This window comes from Physeter macrocephalus, chromosome 15 (assembly GCF_002837175.3).
Source record: "Physeter macrocephalus isolate SW-GA chromosome 15, ASM283717v5, whole genome shotgun sequence".
NCBI lineage: Eukaryota > Metazoa > Chordata > Mammalia > Artiodactyla > Physeteridae > Physeter > Physeter macrocephalus.
This window is the reverse complement of record NC_041228.1, coordinates 57,720,394-57,734,272: the sequence shown is the minus strand read 5'-3', so window position 1 is coordinate 57,734,272 and position 13,879 is coordinate 57,720,394.

The window sequence follows — 13,879 nt, the reverse complement described above, 5'->3', positions numbered from 1 at the left end:
CATCGGCAGGCGGACTCTCAACCACTGCGCCACCAGGGAAGCCCCTTGGCATTTCTTAAAAAATTAAACATACACACCAGGGAAGGCTCTCTTCCGGGTCGGGTCTCTCTCCTAGCTTCTACTGGTCCCTTGGCTGTGGCAGCATAACTTAAATCCTCACACTGTGTTCTCTCTTTGTGTGAACCTCTATGCCAAAATTTCCCCTATTAATAAGGATATAAGTCATACTAGATTAGGGGCCCATCCTACTTCAATATGACCTATTCTCAATAATTACATCTATAACAACCTTATTTCCAAATAAGGTCACATTCTGAGGTACTTAGGACTTTGGTAGGGAGAAACAATTCAATCCATAACAGCACCTATTAGAATAGCCAAAATCCTCTGTTCTCCTAGACATCTTGTTTTCTTAAATTAATAAAGAGTAAAAGGACTTTTCTGACATTTTTGCTTAGAGAACTGGATTAAGAAGTATGCCATTTACATTTGGTACATTTAATTAAATGTTTGGCATGAGTTTGTAAGGAACTTTTATTTATTTTAGTCCAGATTGCAATAGATGATTAAAAATTCCATTAGTGATAACTGTTGACATGATGATTTTAAAAAGTATATCTAGGGCTTCCCTGGTGGCGCAGTGGTTGAGAATCCGCCTGACGATGCAGGGGACACGGGTTCGTGCCCCGGTCCGGGAAGATCCCACATGCCGCAGAGCGGCTGGGCCCGTGAGCCGTGGCCGCTGAGCCTGTGCGCCCAGAGCCTGTGCGTCCAGAGCCTGTGCTCCGCAACGGGAGAGGCCACAACATGAGAGGCCCGCGTAACACACACACAAAAAACAAAAACAAACAAACAAAAAAAGTATATCTAATCATATAAAGCCTCTCTGCTACCAAATTTTCAACTCTTCTTTGATATATCTTTTTAGTTGGTGAATGTTTAAATCTCATCATCTCTTAGTAGCTTCCCAATTTTGTACTTTATGACTCAGATAATTCTATTTAATCAGTGGGTGAGACTAATAAACGCAAGCACATTCTCACTAACAAATAAAGACCAAAATTAAAAACAACTGACTATGCCAAGTGCTGGAGAGTGTGGGGAATGATTGGAACTCTCATACACTGTTGCTGGGAATGTAAATTGTACAACCACTTGGGAAAACAGTTTGGAAGTTTCTTAAAAAGTTACACGTTTCTACCATATGACCTAGCTATTCCTTCACTAGGTATTTACTCAAAACAAATGACAACATGTGCCCATGCAAAGATGTACCAAAAATATTCATTATAGCTTTAGTCATACTAGTAAAACAAGGAACAATTCATGTCCATCAATGGCTAAATGGATAAAACACTGTGGTATATCCATACAATGGAATACTGCTCAGTTATAGAAGGAAACTACTACTGATACTTGACAACTTGAACGGATATCAAAATAGTCATGCTGAGTAAAAGAAGCAACACAAAAAGTAGTGCAGACTATGTTATCCCATTTGTGTACAATTCTAAAAAATGCCAACTAGTCTATAGGGGGGACAACCCAAATCAGTGGCTCACTGAGGACAGGAGGAAGAGGGACAGAAGAAGGATGACAAAAGGAGACAAGGAAACTTTTGAAGGTGATGGACATTGTTCATTATCTGGATTGTGGTGATAATTTCGCAGGTATACATCTATGTAAAAATTTATCATAATGAACACTTTAAAGAAGTTCAGTCTGGTTCATGTCACCTATACCTCAATAAAGCTATAAAAGAAAATCCTGACTCACTTGAAACAGCATTATATTTTTCATATATCTACAAAGTACCTAGCACAAAGCCAGGTACACAGAAAGTACTCACTGTAAACTTGATGACTGAAAAGAATCCTAATTAAATACTATGAGGAAATATTTTAACTACCCTCAAAAATCATGCATTTATTAAGCATTTACTAGTCTGTACAGATACATAGTATAAAGGAAAGTATAAGACAATATAACTTCAGTTTCTAAAAGCACCACTTATACAAAAATTACCTGATAAATATAATTGATTTGTATCTGTTTATTAAAATGGTTTCTCTAAAGAGTCCTACTAGGTGACATTGATAATATAACTTGATTTATTTAACATTTAAAAAATACGTCTCTATAATCCATAACGTGCGTTATACGCTTAGTTGCTTTATTGTTATTATCGGTGTTATTACTATTCTTTTAAACTAGATGTTCTTTTTCCCTGAGGAAATCAAAATTTATACAGTTCCTTTCCTGGCAAATGAACATTTAACAAGTCAGTTTCTAAAAATTTTACTTCTTACAGTTTAGCCTTATTCCACTAACCCAAAATGAGTACTTTCCTCTCTTCCCCCCACCTATCCCCAGCCCCCATTCCAGTATTTCTTTAGCATATACATTAGCAACACAGCATCAATTTGGATTGGTCATCTTAAAATCCTTCTGAAGGGGCAGTGAAACCCCATCCTTTATTTTATTCGAATAGCCCATCATTTTAAACATATTAAAGCTACACTTCCTTCCCTGAGAATCTATAAATAAGCCAAAAGATTTTATAAATCAGCTAGTGTCCATATACTAGCTGTCATCTTATTACAGTTATACTTATTCAAGCCTAGTTTCTTTATTAAAAAATAATTTTAGTAAGTTGTATCTTGGGTCCTCCCATTTGATTTATACGGTAGATTTTACAATAGCAATCTTACCAAATCTCAATTTACAAAATCTCTGGAATGTGATGTAGTATAATAAAACTTTGACTTGAGATATTAACTAGGTGATAAATGTGCTACATAAGATTCATTTGTAATGTGTAAACTGCTAGTTCTAATTTAATGCCCTGTAATTAAAGGGAAGAATAATACTCATGCTTATGCCTTGAAGAAAAGAAAAGGGCAAAAGAACCAAGAAATTTGCCTTTTCATTATTCCAGCAGCCTGAGTAGGATGACCTAAGATGATGATCTTCTAAGTAGAAATCAACACCAAACTGTCACTCCTTGCTGGGGAATAGGAAGAGCCCCTATTCCTCTGTCAGGACCCACAATCCTGGGAAAATATAAAAGATCCCAACAACTCTTACATCAGATAGGGATCTGACACAAAATACCTATAAATTTTCCAACTGTAACTGCCCCTTTCCTTGCCAGCTCTTGCCCAATACCCCTTTGCTGCCACTTTTTAAAGGATGTTTTTTTATTGTGACACTGACCTAAGCTCTTCTCTTAAATACTGGCGGCAGCAGCAGCTTTCTTTAAAAGAGAAACGCCAGGGCTTCCCTGGTGGCGCAGTGGTTGAGAATCTGCCTGCCAATGCAGGGGACACGGGTTCGAGCCCTGGTCTGGGAAGATCCCACATGCCGCGGGGCAGCTGGGCCCGTGAGCCACAATTACTGAGCCTGTGCGTCTGGAGCCTGTGCTCCGCAACAAGAGAGGCCACGATAGTGAGAGGCCTGCGCACCGCGATGAAGAGTGGCCCCCACTTGCCACAACTAGAGAAAGCCCTCGCACAGAAACGAAGACCCAACACAGCCATAAATAAATAAATAAAAATTAAAACGTTTGGTTGATACTAGCCAAACTTTAGTATTAAAAAAAAAAAAAGAGAGAAACGCCAAAGAGAATGTTACTTTCTTAAAGAAAAGTGAAAGGATGCAAATTTTGTATGCAATCCTTCCATTTTTTTCCTACAATGAAGAAGCTGTCTTGCGGAGGATATTTACATCGTCAAACCTTTGATGACCCACTCACCAGGAAGAATTTACACCCCACTGAAAAGTCCCTACTGTCTTTCTTTAAGCAAACTTGTAAGTTGAATTACAGTCTTCCCTTTACTTTACTAGCCTGGAAAATCTCCCTTTCCTATTCCTTCAGTTTCTGCGCCATGCTGTGAACATGAGTAATACTCAAAAACAAAGAGCTAGACTCCAAGTTCTATTTTTCCATGTATGGATTATCTTGAAATGAGTCATTCACCAATGTAATAACAGAGTATTTGATAACCTGGTATAATTGAAAAATATCAAGATGCTCTCTAGATAACTGGATGGAATCTGTCATTTATTGCTTGCTAAAGCCAGTGAATACAGTTCACTCAACTAAGTTCTAATGGTGAGAGTCTCAGCAAAAGCAGTCCGCACAAAGGAGAAACTATACTTCTAAAGAGCTGGGGCTCTGTGCTTTTATTTCACTATTTATAAATGGACACTAGAACCCCCCAGACTACTTTCCATAGGGACCGGAAAGAATGACTCGTTGTAAATTAGGAAGTTGGGGAGATAAGCAGCTGGAAACACTAATATGCATTCAAGAACCAAATTCTCTAAGAGCTCTTCCCTAAGGGTCAGTCCATTTCAAAATGGAACTAGGACTTTTCCACTGGCTTATTGAATTGAATGTCCTACACATTTTAAAGGAGAGGGAGCATTCAAAAAATCATCTTAAAACAAAGTTGAAAGACAAGAGACTAATGAAAAGCAAATTCACAATATATGTGATTGAGAAAGGCTAAATATCCATAATACATAAAGAGTACAGACACATTAAGCAAAAGATAAACACTCTCATATTAAAATAGGTAATGTATATGGACAATCAACCTCAAAAGAAAAAACAAAGATACTAAAAAGAAATTTAATCACAATAATAATCAAAGAATTAAAATTGAAATGATAATATACTTTTCTCACTTATCAAAGTGGAAAATATTTTCCAATGATATTAATACCCAATTTTGCAAGGGTTTAAGAAGCAAAGCATTCTCATATGTTGCTGGTCACAATTAAATTGCTCTTCTTAGAAGACAATGTATATTTATATGACATATATATTAGTTTATATATATATGTAAAGATAAATATTTTTAAAGGCATATGTGTTATATACATATTTAAAGACATGCATATATTTATAGCATGCAGATAAATGTATGTTATATATTATTTATTATTTACATATGTATTTTAAAGAATAAACATTGAAAGCATATTTATTGTGTATACATATTTTTATTATATATATGAGTTTACTCATATATATATGAGTAACCATATTACATGGTTATTTTTAAAGGCATATTTCTATTCTGCTACTATTTCCTAAAAAACTAATTAAAGATATGTTAATTCGAGATTCTGGCTCTCCTAAAGTGGAGGACTTTCATGGCACATAGACTTCTTTGGGATTCTTCTCAGAATCTCTGATGCCATGTATGCTAATGGAGAATGACTAATGGAGCCTGAAGAGCGGACATCATTCTTCATCAAATCAATAAAACCAGACGCATTGTCAAACATTACAAACACTCCCTCTATAGGCAGAGTAGATGACATTCTCTTTTTCAATTCATTCTCAGTTGAATTTTTTCTTAGCAAAGTAATTTTAACCATTTTAAAGTCAACTTTGCAATTTCCAAAAAAAACCCCACAAAATGATATCAGCACATGCATATGTGAAAATCCAAAAATGAGGTCACTAAAACATCTATAGTTTCACCCAACTGCGTGTTGAAAGAAAATATCATCACCTTCATCAGCCATTTCAGATTATTAGAATAATGTCAGCATTTCTGAAGTATATGACATCATTTAAAGAGACTAATTCTGTTCTCATTCTGCTCCAAATTACAAATAAACTCCACCATTTCCAAGACAAATGGATTCACCAAAGTCATCCACTATGTAAGGCTTCTTTTGCTTGTCATTATAAAAAGCAATTTTGTAGGATGGATCAAGAAGACTGTGGATTGGAGAAAACTTTAGTCTTGGTAAAATTCTGGACTCTAAATTGATGCATCTTCAAAACACATTTTGTATCTGTGTTTTCGACTGACCAGTATAAAGGCCTCATTGGTTCCAAAGGCTTTATGTTTCCCTTACATGAGTCTTTCCATAAAAGAAGTACTTTAGCTTTTGTGTCTCATCATAGGCAGTGAAAAAAGTAAAACCAATGACTTCGTCAGCTAAATTATACATTCTTTGCTTTGACATTTTCAACATCACCTTAAGCCCCATACAAATACAGATATGTCTCTATAATGTAATCTCCAAATTACAAATAATGTTTTTTAGAATAGTATCAATGAGAAACAATCATAGACACCACAACTTAGCAAACTTGATGACTAATGGTTCTTGATCATGTACTGAAGAATTCAAAAAAATATTTGTTTAGAGTTAAATTATAACTTAAGTAAGATAATATATCATTAAAAACAATTTAACAAAGAAAATTTTATTCCAGAAGAGAATTAAAAAAATTTTCACCTAGCTTATTGTGTGAACTTATCCTGGGACCCAATAGGAGTCAATAAAGCCTGTAGACTGAGGTCTAAACTCCTCATCATTTTACAATGACCAAAATTATCACACATTTACTGAACACCTACTATGTACCTGTGGTTACAGAATTGAATGAGATACACCCTTTACCCTTGAAAACTTTATAGTCCAGTAGGAGATATAAGTATCTAAAGAGATAATTTTAATATAATATTGTAACCACTAGGATAAAAGTAAATAAAAATAACATAGAAGACTTAGAAGAGAAATATTTATCCCTCAAGGAAAATATCCTTGAGGAGATGATGCCTCACCTAAGTCTAAAAAATGAAAAAACTTATCCAGGAGGAAAAAAATGTGAGGAAGGCATTCCAGCTACAGCAAACATCAAGAGCATAAGCACAGAGGTAGGAAATAGCAGAGTATATTCAAGAAATAATTAGGACCTCAAAGAAAAGTAGAGAGAATGTTACAGATGCGAAGTATTTGAAATCTAAAATCTGTAGAACTTGAAAATTGATTGGATACAGGCATGAAGAGAGAGGAAAGAGTCTAAAAGTCTAAGACAGGATTCTGTCTTAACTAAGCCTAATGCCATTAAGTGAGATTAGAATCAACACACTTGCTTTATCTCCCATTGACAACCCCCCAATGCATCTGTGCATGCACAAACACACACACACACGCACACGCACACACACACACACACGCACACACACACACACACAGAGAGAAAGAGAAAACCTAATCTTTAGTGAAATGTAGGTTTATAGACAGAGTATGCTCACCTTGGCATACCAGAACTACTACTTTCCATCTATCCAAATGGTACCCATTTTTCAGGGCCCAGCTTATGTCCTGACTTTTTCATTGAAGGCTTTCCTGACCATCACCACTTCTAAGACTTCTTTGATCTCTCCTTACCCTGACTAAACCAATTACCTGATGGCTAAATCCACACATTTCAGAGATTAGTCACAGATTATTCTTTCATAATCTTATGCCACTATTTTGTTTTTTAGAACAAAAAAGCTTTATTATTGTGTTTCATTTGGTTTTGTTTTTTTTGTTTTTTTTTTTTTTTTTTACGGTAGGCGGGCCTCTCACTGTTGTGGTCTCTCCCGTTGCGGAGCACAGGCTCCGGACGCGCAGGCTCAGCGGCCATGGCTCACGGGCCCAGCCGCTCCGCGGCATGTGGGATCTTCCCGGACCGGGGCACGAACCCGTGTCCCCTGCATCGGCAGGCAGACTCTCAACCACTGCGCCACCAGGGAAGCCCCTCATTTGGTTTTTTAAATAGTTACTTTTTATGAATTAAATTCTTCAAATATGAAGCATATAAAGAAAAAATGAAAAATTACCCAAAATACGATCACCATACGCAATCATTATTTTAGAGTTTGCTTATGTGTATTTTCATACATATTGCAATGCATATATAATGTTACATAAACAGGATAAAACTCTAAAACCCCTACAAGCTGTTTCCTTCCACAACATAGCATATCAGGTATATAGAATTTTACAATGCACCATAATTTATGCATTTATATTGCTGATTTTCTGTAGTGTCTCAGGTTTTGGTAACTGACATTTAATAGCTTTTATTCTCTAATATATGCATTTAAGGCCACACATTTTCCTTTAAGTACCACTTTAGCAGCATCACAAATTTTGATATGTTGTGTTTTCTTTTATTCAGTCCAAAATATTTTACAAAATCCATTGTGATTTCTTCTTTGACCTGTCGTTTATTTAGAAGTGTATTGATTAAATTCCAAATACAAGGAGATTTTCTAAATTATCTTTTGTTATGTATTTCTAGTTAATTCCACTGAGGTCCAAGAACATGTTCTGTGTAAGTAAAAATTTTTGAAATTTGTTATAACTTGCTTTGTGGACAGCATGTAAATTTTGGTTAATTGTTTCATATGTGCTTGAAGATAATATGTATATGTCAGTTGGTGAATGCAATGTTTGATAAATGTGAACTATGTCAAGTGTGTAACTCATGTTGTAAACTATTTTATACCCTTACAGATGTTTATCTGCCTGTTTTATCAGTTATCAAGACAATTGTTTAAAATCTCCTACTATGATTGTGAATCAGTCTATTTTTCTTTTAAATTTCATCAATTTTTGTTTTCTATATTTTGAAACTATTTTTAGACACATACAAGTTTAGAATAGGTATACTTTTCTGGCAAATTGAAATTTTATTATTAATATGGAACATCTCTTCACGTTCTTAGTAAGGCTTTTTTGCATTTTTCTAATTTGCCTGATAATAATATAGGCAGAGCAGCTTTCTTTTAGTTAGTGTTTGCATAGTATACATTTTTTCATTCTTTTTTTGCTTTTAATATTTTCTGAATCCTTATATTTTAGAAGTGTTTTTTTGAAGCAGCATACAACTGGGTTTGAGTTTTTACCTAACTTGTTAACCTTTGTCTTTATTTCTCTACAACTATGTTTTCGCACTTTGTGTCTTTCTGTACTTCATTGTGGATACTTTTCCCAACTATTTAATTGATTCTCTCTTCAGTTGTGACTAATCTGTTGTTCAGCACATCCACTGACTTCTGAATAAATTTTTGTCATATTTTTCAATTATAGAATCTTGATTTGGTTCCTTTTTGCAGGTTTTTTCATTTCCCTGCCAAATTTCCCAATTCAGCTTTTATTTTCTTGAATATTTTAAACAGAGTTGATTTAAAGTCCATGTCTAATGAATTAATTATCTGGATTTTTACCTATTTCTCTTGGCATTTGTTCATCTTGCCTTGTCACCTAGTATACCTGGGCTTGCTTTATTATTTTTATGTGAGGCACTAAATTCTAAAGATTTTGAGAGACCATTTGAGGCTAAAATGTTGTTATCTTCCCTGAAAGAGGGTTTAACTTTTCTTCTGAGCATTCAGGAAGAGTAGAGATATGAGCAATCCAAAATTATTTTAGTCCAATTAGCATTTAAGGTTATTAAACCTGAGCTTTCATCACCCTGGGTGCTCTTCTATCAAGGCTTTCACTTACTTCTAGGGAAGACTCCTGATTCTCAACCCAAAACCTGGTGCGTTCACCAAATCTTCCTTCACAGGCCCTGAGCTCCAATTTTTGCCCCTCACTGAAGGGGAGAATGGCCCAAATACATACCCACTATTCTAGGTTTCTTTCTTCTCCTAGTTTTTGACCCTATAATTTTTCATTACCTTCGTAGGTCTTCCATGACTTCAAATATATGGGATTTGTATATTTTTGTCCAACTCTTCTAGCTGTTCTCAGGGGAAATGTTGGTGAAAATTAGCCAGTCTATCATTACAGTAAATTGAAACAATAATTATTAGCCAATCTCTAAATAATCATAGCCTATATTTTTGAGTGCTTACGAAGTCCCAGACTCTGTTTTAAGAGCCTTAATTGCATTACACTATTTACAACCCTCGCAAATATACGAGGCAGGCAATTTTGATATCTCCATTTTGTAAATGGTAAAACTGATACCAAGAGAGCTTAAATAATTTGTCTAATGTCACTCAGAAGTCATGGAGCCAGAATTCAAATTCATGAAATTTGACTAAAATGTTGACAGTGTTAACAACTCTTCACTACCTCTTGTTGTTTTTTTTCCCAATTGTAAATAATGCTGCCACAAGCCTTTTTTGTATCTATATTTTATATACAATTATATGTGTATTATATATAAAAATATAATTATTCATTTTTAAGAACTTATTAAGAAAATATTCCCACAAGTGAACTCACTGGGTCAGAAGCATACATATTTGAAATATTGACACATATTAATATACTGCCTTTCATTAGTTTAAATGAATTTGTCACACTCTAAATATCCATTAATATCTTAAATATTTGTTCAGAGTTTCCAATCTAAGAAGTTAAAAATAACATTCTACTGTTTTTATTTGCTTCTCTGCTTACTTGTTAGGTTGAACATCTTTATATATACTTATATGCCATTTATATTTTTTTTTCTCCCTTACCTAATCATATGATTTTATTTCTAACAGTATACTCATCTTTTTCTTTTATTTATGAACTTTTGCTGTTTGTTAAAAATATTAAATTTTTGTCATAGATGATACAAATATTTTCTATCTTGTATTTAGTTTCAGTGGGTTTTTGCTCTGTGTGTGTGTGTGTGCGTGTGTGTGTACATGCGCGTACACAGGCGCAGAGCTCTATTCCAGCTGTCCTAACATAATCTATAATTTTTTTCTGATTCTTAATTTTCTTTTAATATTTTTATCATTTCACTATTTTAATTTTATGTCTTAGTTCACCTGTAACTTATTGTGCGTAGTTAACAGGAGAACAAATTTGTCCTTCCTTTTCCAAATAATTAATTAGTACCCCAACATAAGTTAATAGCAAAAGCCCATTTTTTATTAGCGGTTGAAACTTCAACTTATTCTATACTAAATTATCTGACATACTTTGTTCTACTTCTGTAGCCTATTTAGCTCTATTGGTCTATCTCCTCCTGTGTCATCACCACACTATTTTAATTAATAGAATCTGTCAGGATTGCTTTCTAATTGTTTCAGTCGTATATACCCTTTATGCCCGACCAGATTCTCACCTCCTTGAAATCAGAGACTAGAAATTATATTTGTGCCTGTTTGTGTGTGTATCCTCAAAACACTCAAAACAATCTTACACATTAATGGAACTAAATTGCATTTGTCTGAGCTTGGTCTCAGAATTTCATAAGGCTCTATGTTTATGAAGAAGCTTTCAGATGTTTGCTACATGTTGAACCCTGAAAATATCTCTGGAACCACCTCAGCTAATCATAGAGTTAGATGATCTATCGTCCTTTGTTCTGTTCTCATAATGGCCCAAGAATCAGAAGTATTAGCTGCTCTATTGAAGTATGTGGGCTTTATGAATCTGACTGCTTTCATTTAAAGTTACAATTACTAGGGATTAGGAATAATTCTATTACTGTACAATGGAAACAAGCAAAATATTTTTACTTTGGGGCATGTGCTTAGGACTTTGGAAAAACTGTTGTTTTGTGGTATAACAAACATGGGCTTTGGTGTATGAGATTTACTACAAATTTTGATTTTGTCACCTACTGGCTCTGTGCTTGATATGTAATAGACATGTATAAGTATTTTGATTAATAAAGAATTGGTGAAGAAAGAAATATTTAAGTTTTTCTAATCATAATATGTGTTACTAATGGCAACAACATCTCAGGATGTGGGCCATTTTCAGTACCAATATATTCAATATTTCTTGATATCAGACTCATTAAAAGCAACTGTTTCATGGAGAACTCTCAGATGATGAAAGCAAAAGACTCCTTTAAACCATCTTAAAATCAAGTATTCAGAACTTGAAAAGTGAATTTTGTATCCAAATACCTCCTTCCTTCACTCATCCCATGATTTCCACATCCAACATATAAATTTGGAAACTAACTATTCCATACTTCTCATTCCTTGGAAGCATGCTTTCCCTCCTTTAATCAAAGCAAGTTGTTTTCTTGGGAAGATTTACACAATAGGTCTAATGTTTTGTAAAAACATTGGTGATTTTTCCATACTTCCATGCAATAATGGAGGCTGAGCAGTGCATTTAGTATTTGGGCCCAGGGACTTCCCTGGAGGCGCAGTGGTTAAGAATCCGCCTGCCAATGCAGGGGACACGGGTTTGAGCCCTGGTCCGGGAGGATCCCACGTGCCGTGGAGCAACTAAGCCCGTGCGCCACAACTACTGAGCCTGAGCTCTAAAGCCCACGAGCCACAACTACTGAGCCCATGTGCCACAACTACTGAAGCCCGCGCACCTAGAGCCCCTGCTCCACAACAAGAGGAGCCACCACAATGAGAAGCCCGCACACTGCAACGAAGAGTAGCACCGCAACTAGAGAAAGCCCGCACGCAGCAATGAAGACCCAATGCAGCCAAAATTAAATAAATAAATATATATATATTTTTAAAATGTTACTGGCCTGCCAAAAAAAAAAAGGAAAAATTTGGGCCCAGGGTAGGGTGTGTTGCCCAGCGGCCTGGCTCTGGTGGAAAGTCCAGGTTGAGAGAAATGTGCAGGACAAACTGGATAAAAAATAGCTAGAACTCTCTGAGGACACTCAGATTGAGGTTACGAGAACCTGACTCAGGGCAGTTGCACATCACAAATTCTAATGAGGAGAAAAATATGAGATAAAATAGGATTTGGTAAGTAATTGAACGTACAAATAATTAAAAGGCAAAGGACTCAAATTTGCCTCTATGATTCACCTTGGAAGGAATAGTAATGATACGCCATTAATTAAAAATAGAGACCTCACAGATACTAAGTCCAGTTAGAAGACAGAAGTCTAATTCATGAGATGAGTTGGCCTGAATGAAGAAGGAGGGTGACACTAGGAGGCTGGAGAAAGAAAGCTGACAGCTCAGGGAGAGTGATCTATGAAACAGACAAGAGAAGAAAGGAGTACTGGTAAAAGTTCAGTTTAAATTAAATACCATGAATCTTCAGTGTAATAAATCATTTCACTTTAAATGACTTTTTCAGCAACATTCTGTGATGCCTATGCAAAAGCAAATAAAACAGAAGGTGTACTACTGAGAAATGGAACCACAGAAATGGCAAAGAGACAGATAAATCCCTGCCCAAATGTTTTACAAATAGTACCTCAATTAATACTTGCTAAAGACTGTACAGTAGACTCTGGTCAGACCTAACTTAGTCAGACCTCCTAAAACTTTCCATACACAATTTGTTTGCAGCCTCCTCGGGAGTTTTCAGGTCATCATCTGAAGTCTGCCCCTGTACATGGAGAGCAGGGAGAAACCAAAGAGAGAGGCAGGTCACTCCATATTGGTAGGTGGCAGGTTTTATAAGCAAGGGACCTGAGTTGTGCAGTTTGCCTTGGGCAGCCTCAAAACAAGATTTCCACACTCCCCACCAAATATTGTAAGTTTATATAGAGGCTTTAAGGGTTTAGTCATATACACCGTCCAGATGTATACAATACCACATTACTATCTCAAAACTGTATCCTTGGGTAGCTTCTAGAGAGGGGAAGGTAAGTGGAGTACACATTCCAAGGTCAGGGGAGGGGGTGAGCAGCCTTCCAGATTACAGGTCAAACCAGAGGTCACGTCTTCTTGATGACCTTTCCTAACACATGCCTACAAACATGTCATCATTTTTTAGTTACAATATGACTGGGCATGCTTGACGACTACTCGTTATGGTATTTTGTTAAAAATGTTTCTTTTGTTCTTATAACGGCAAACAATAGCTTCAAGAAGATTTATATGTTCAATAATCTTCAACTCAGTCCTTAGAGAATTCTCTTCATCTTGTGAAACAGGTTTTTATTTTATTTCCATTGTACAAAAAAGAAGCTCCACCGTACAAAAAAAAGAAGCTGAAATCCAAAGTTAGCTACGGTCGTTCAGGTATCACATGGTGGAAGAAGATTGAGACTCAGACCTTCTGCCTCTTACTCTTCCTACGGCACCAACTTATGCAAAGTGGGCAAAGAAGGAGAGAGAAATGCTTATGCATAAGAAAAGGTAAGGGTAAGATTTAGTGAATGTTAAGACGTGTTAGC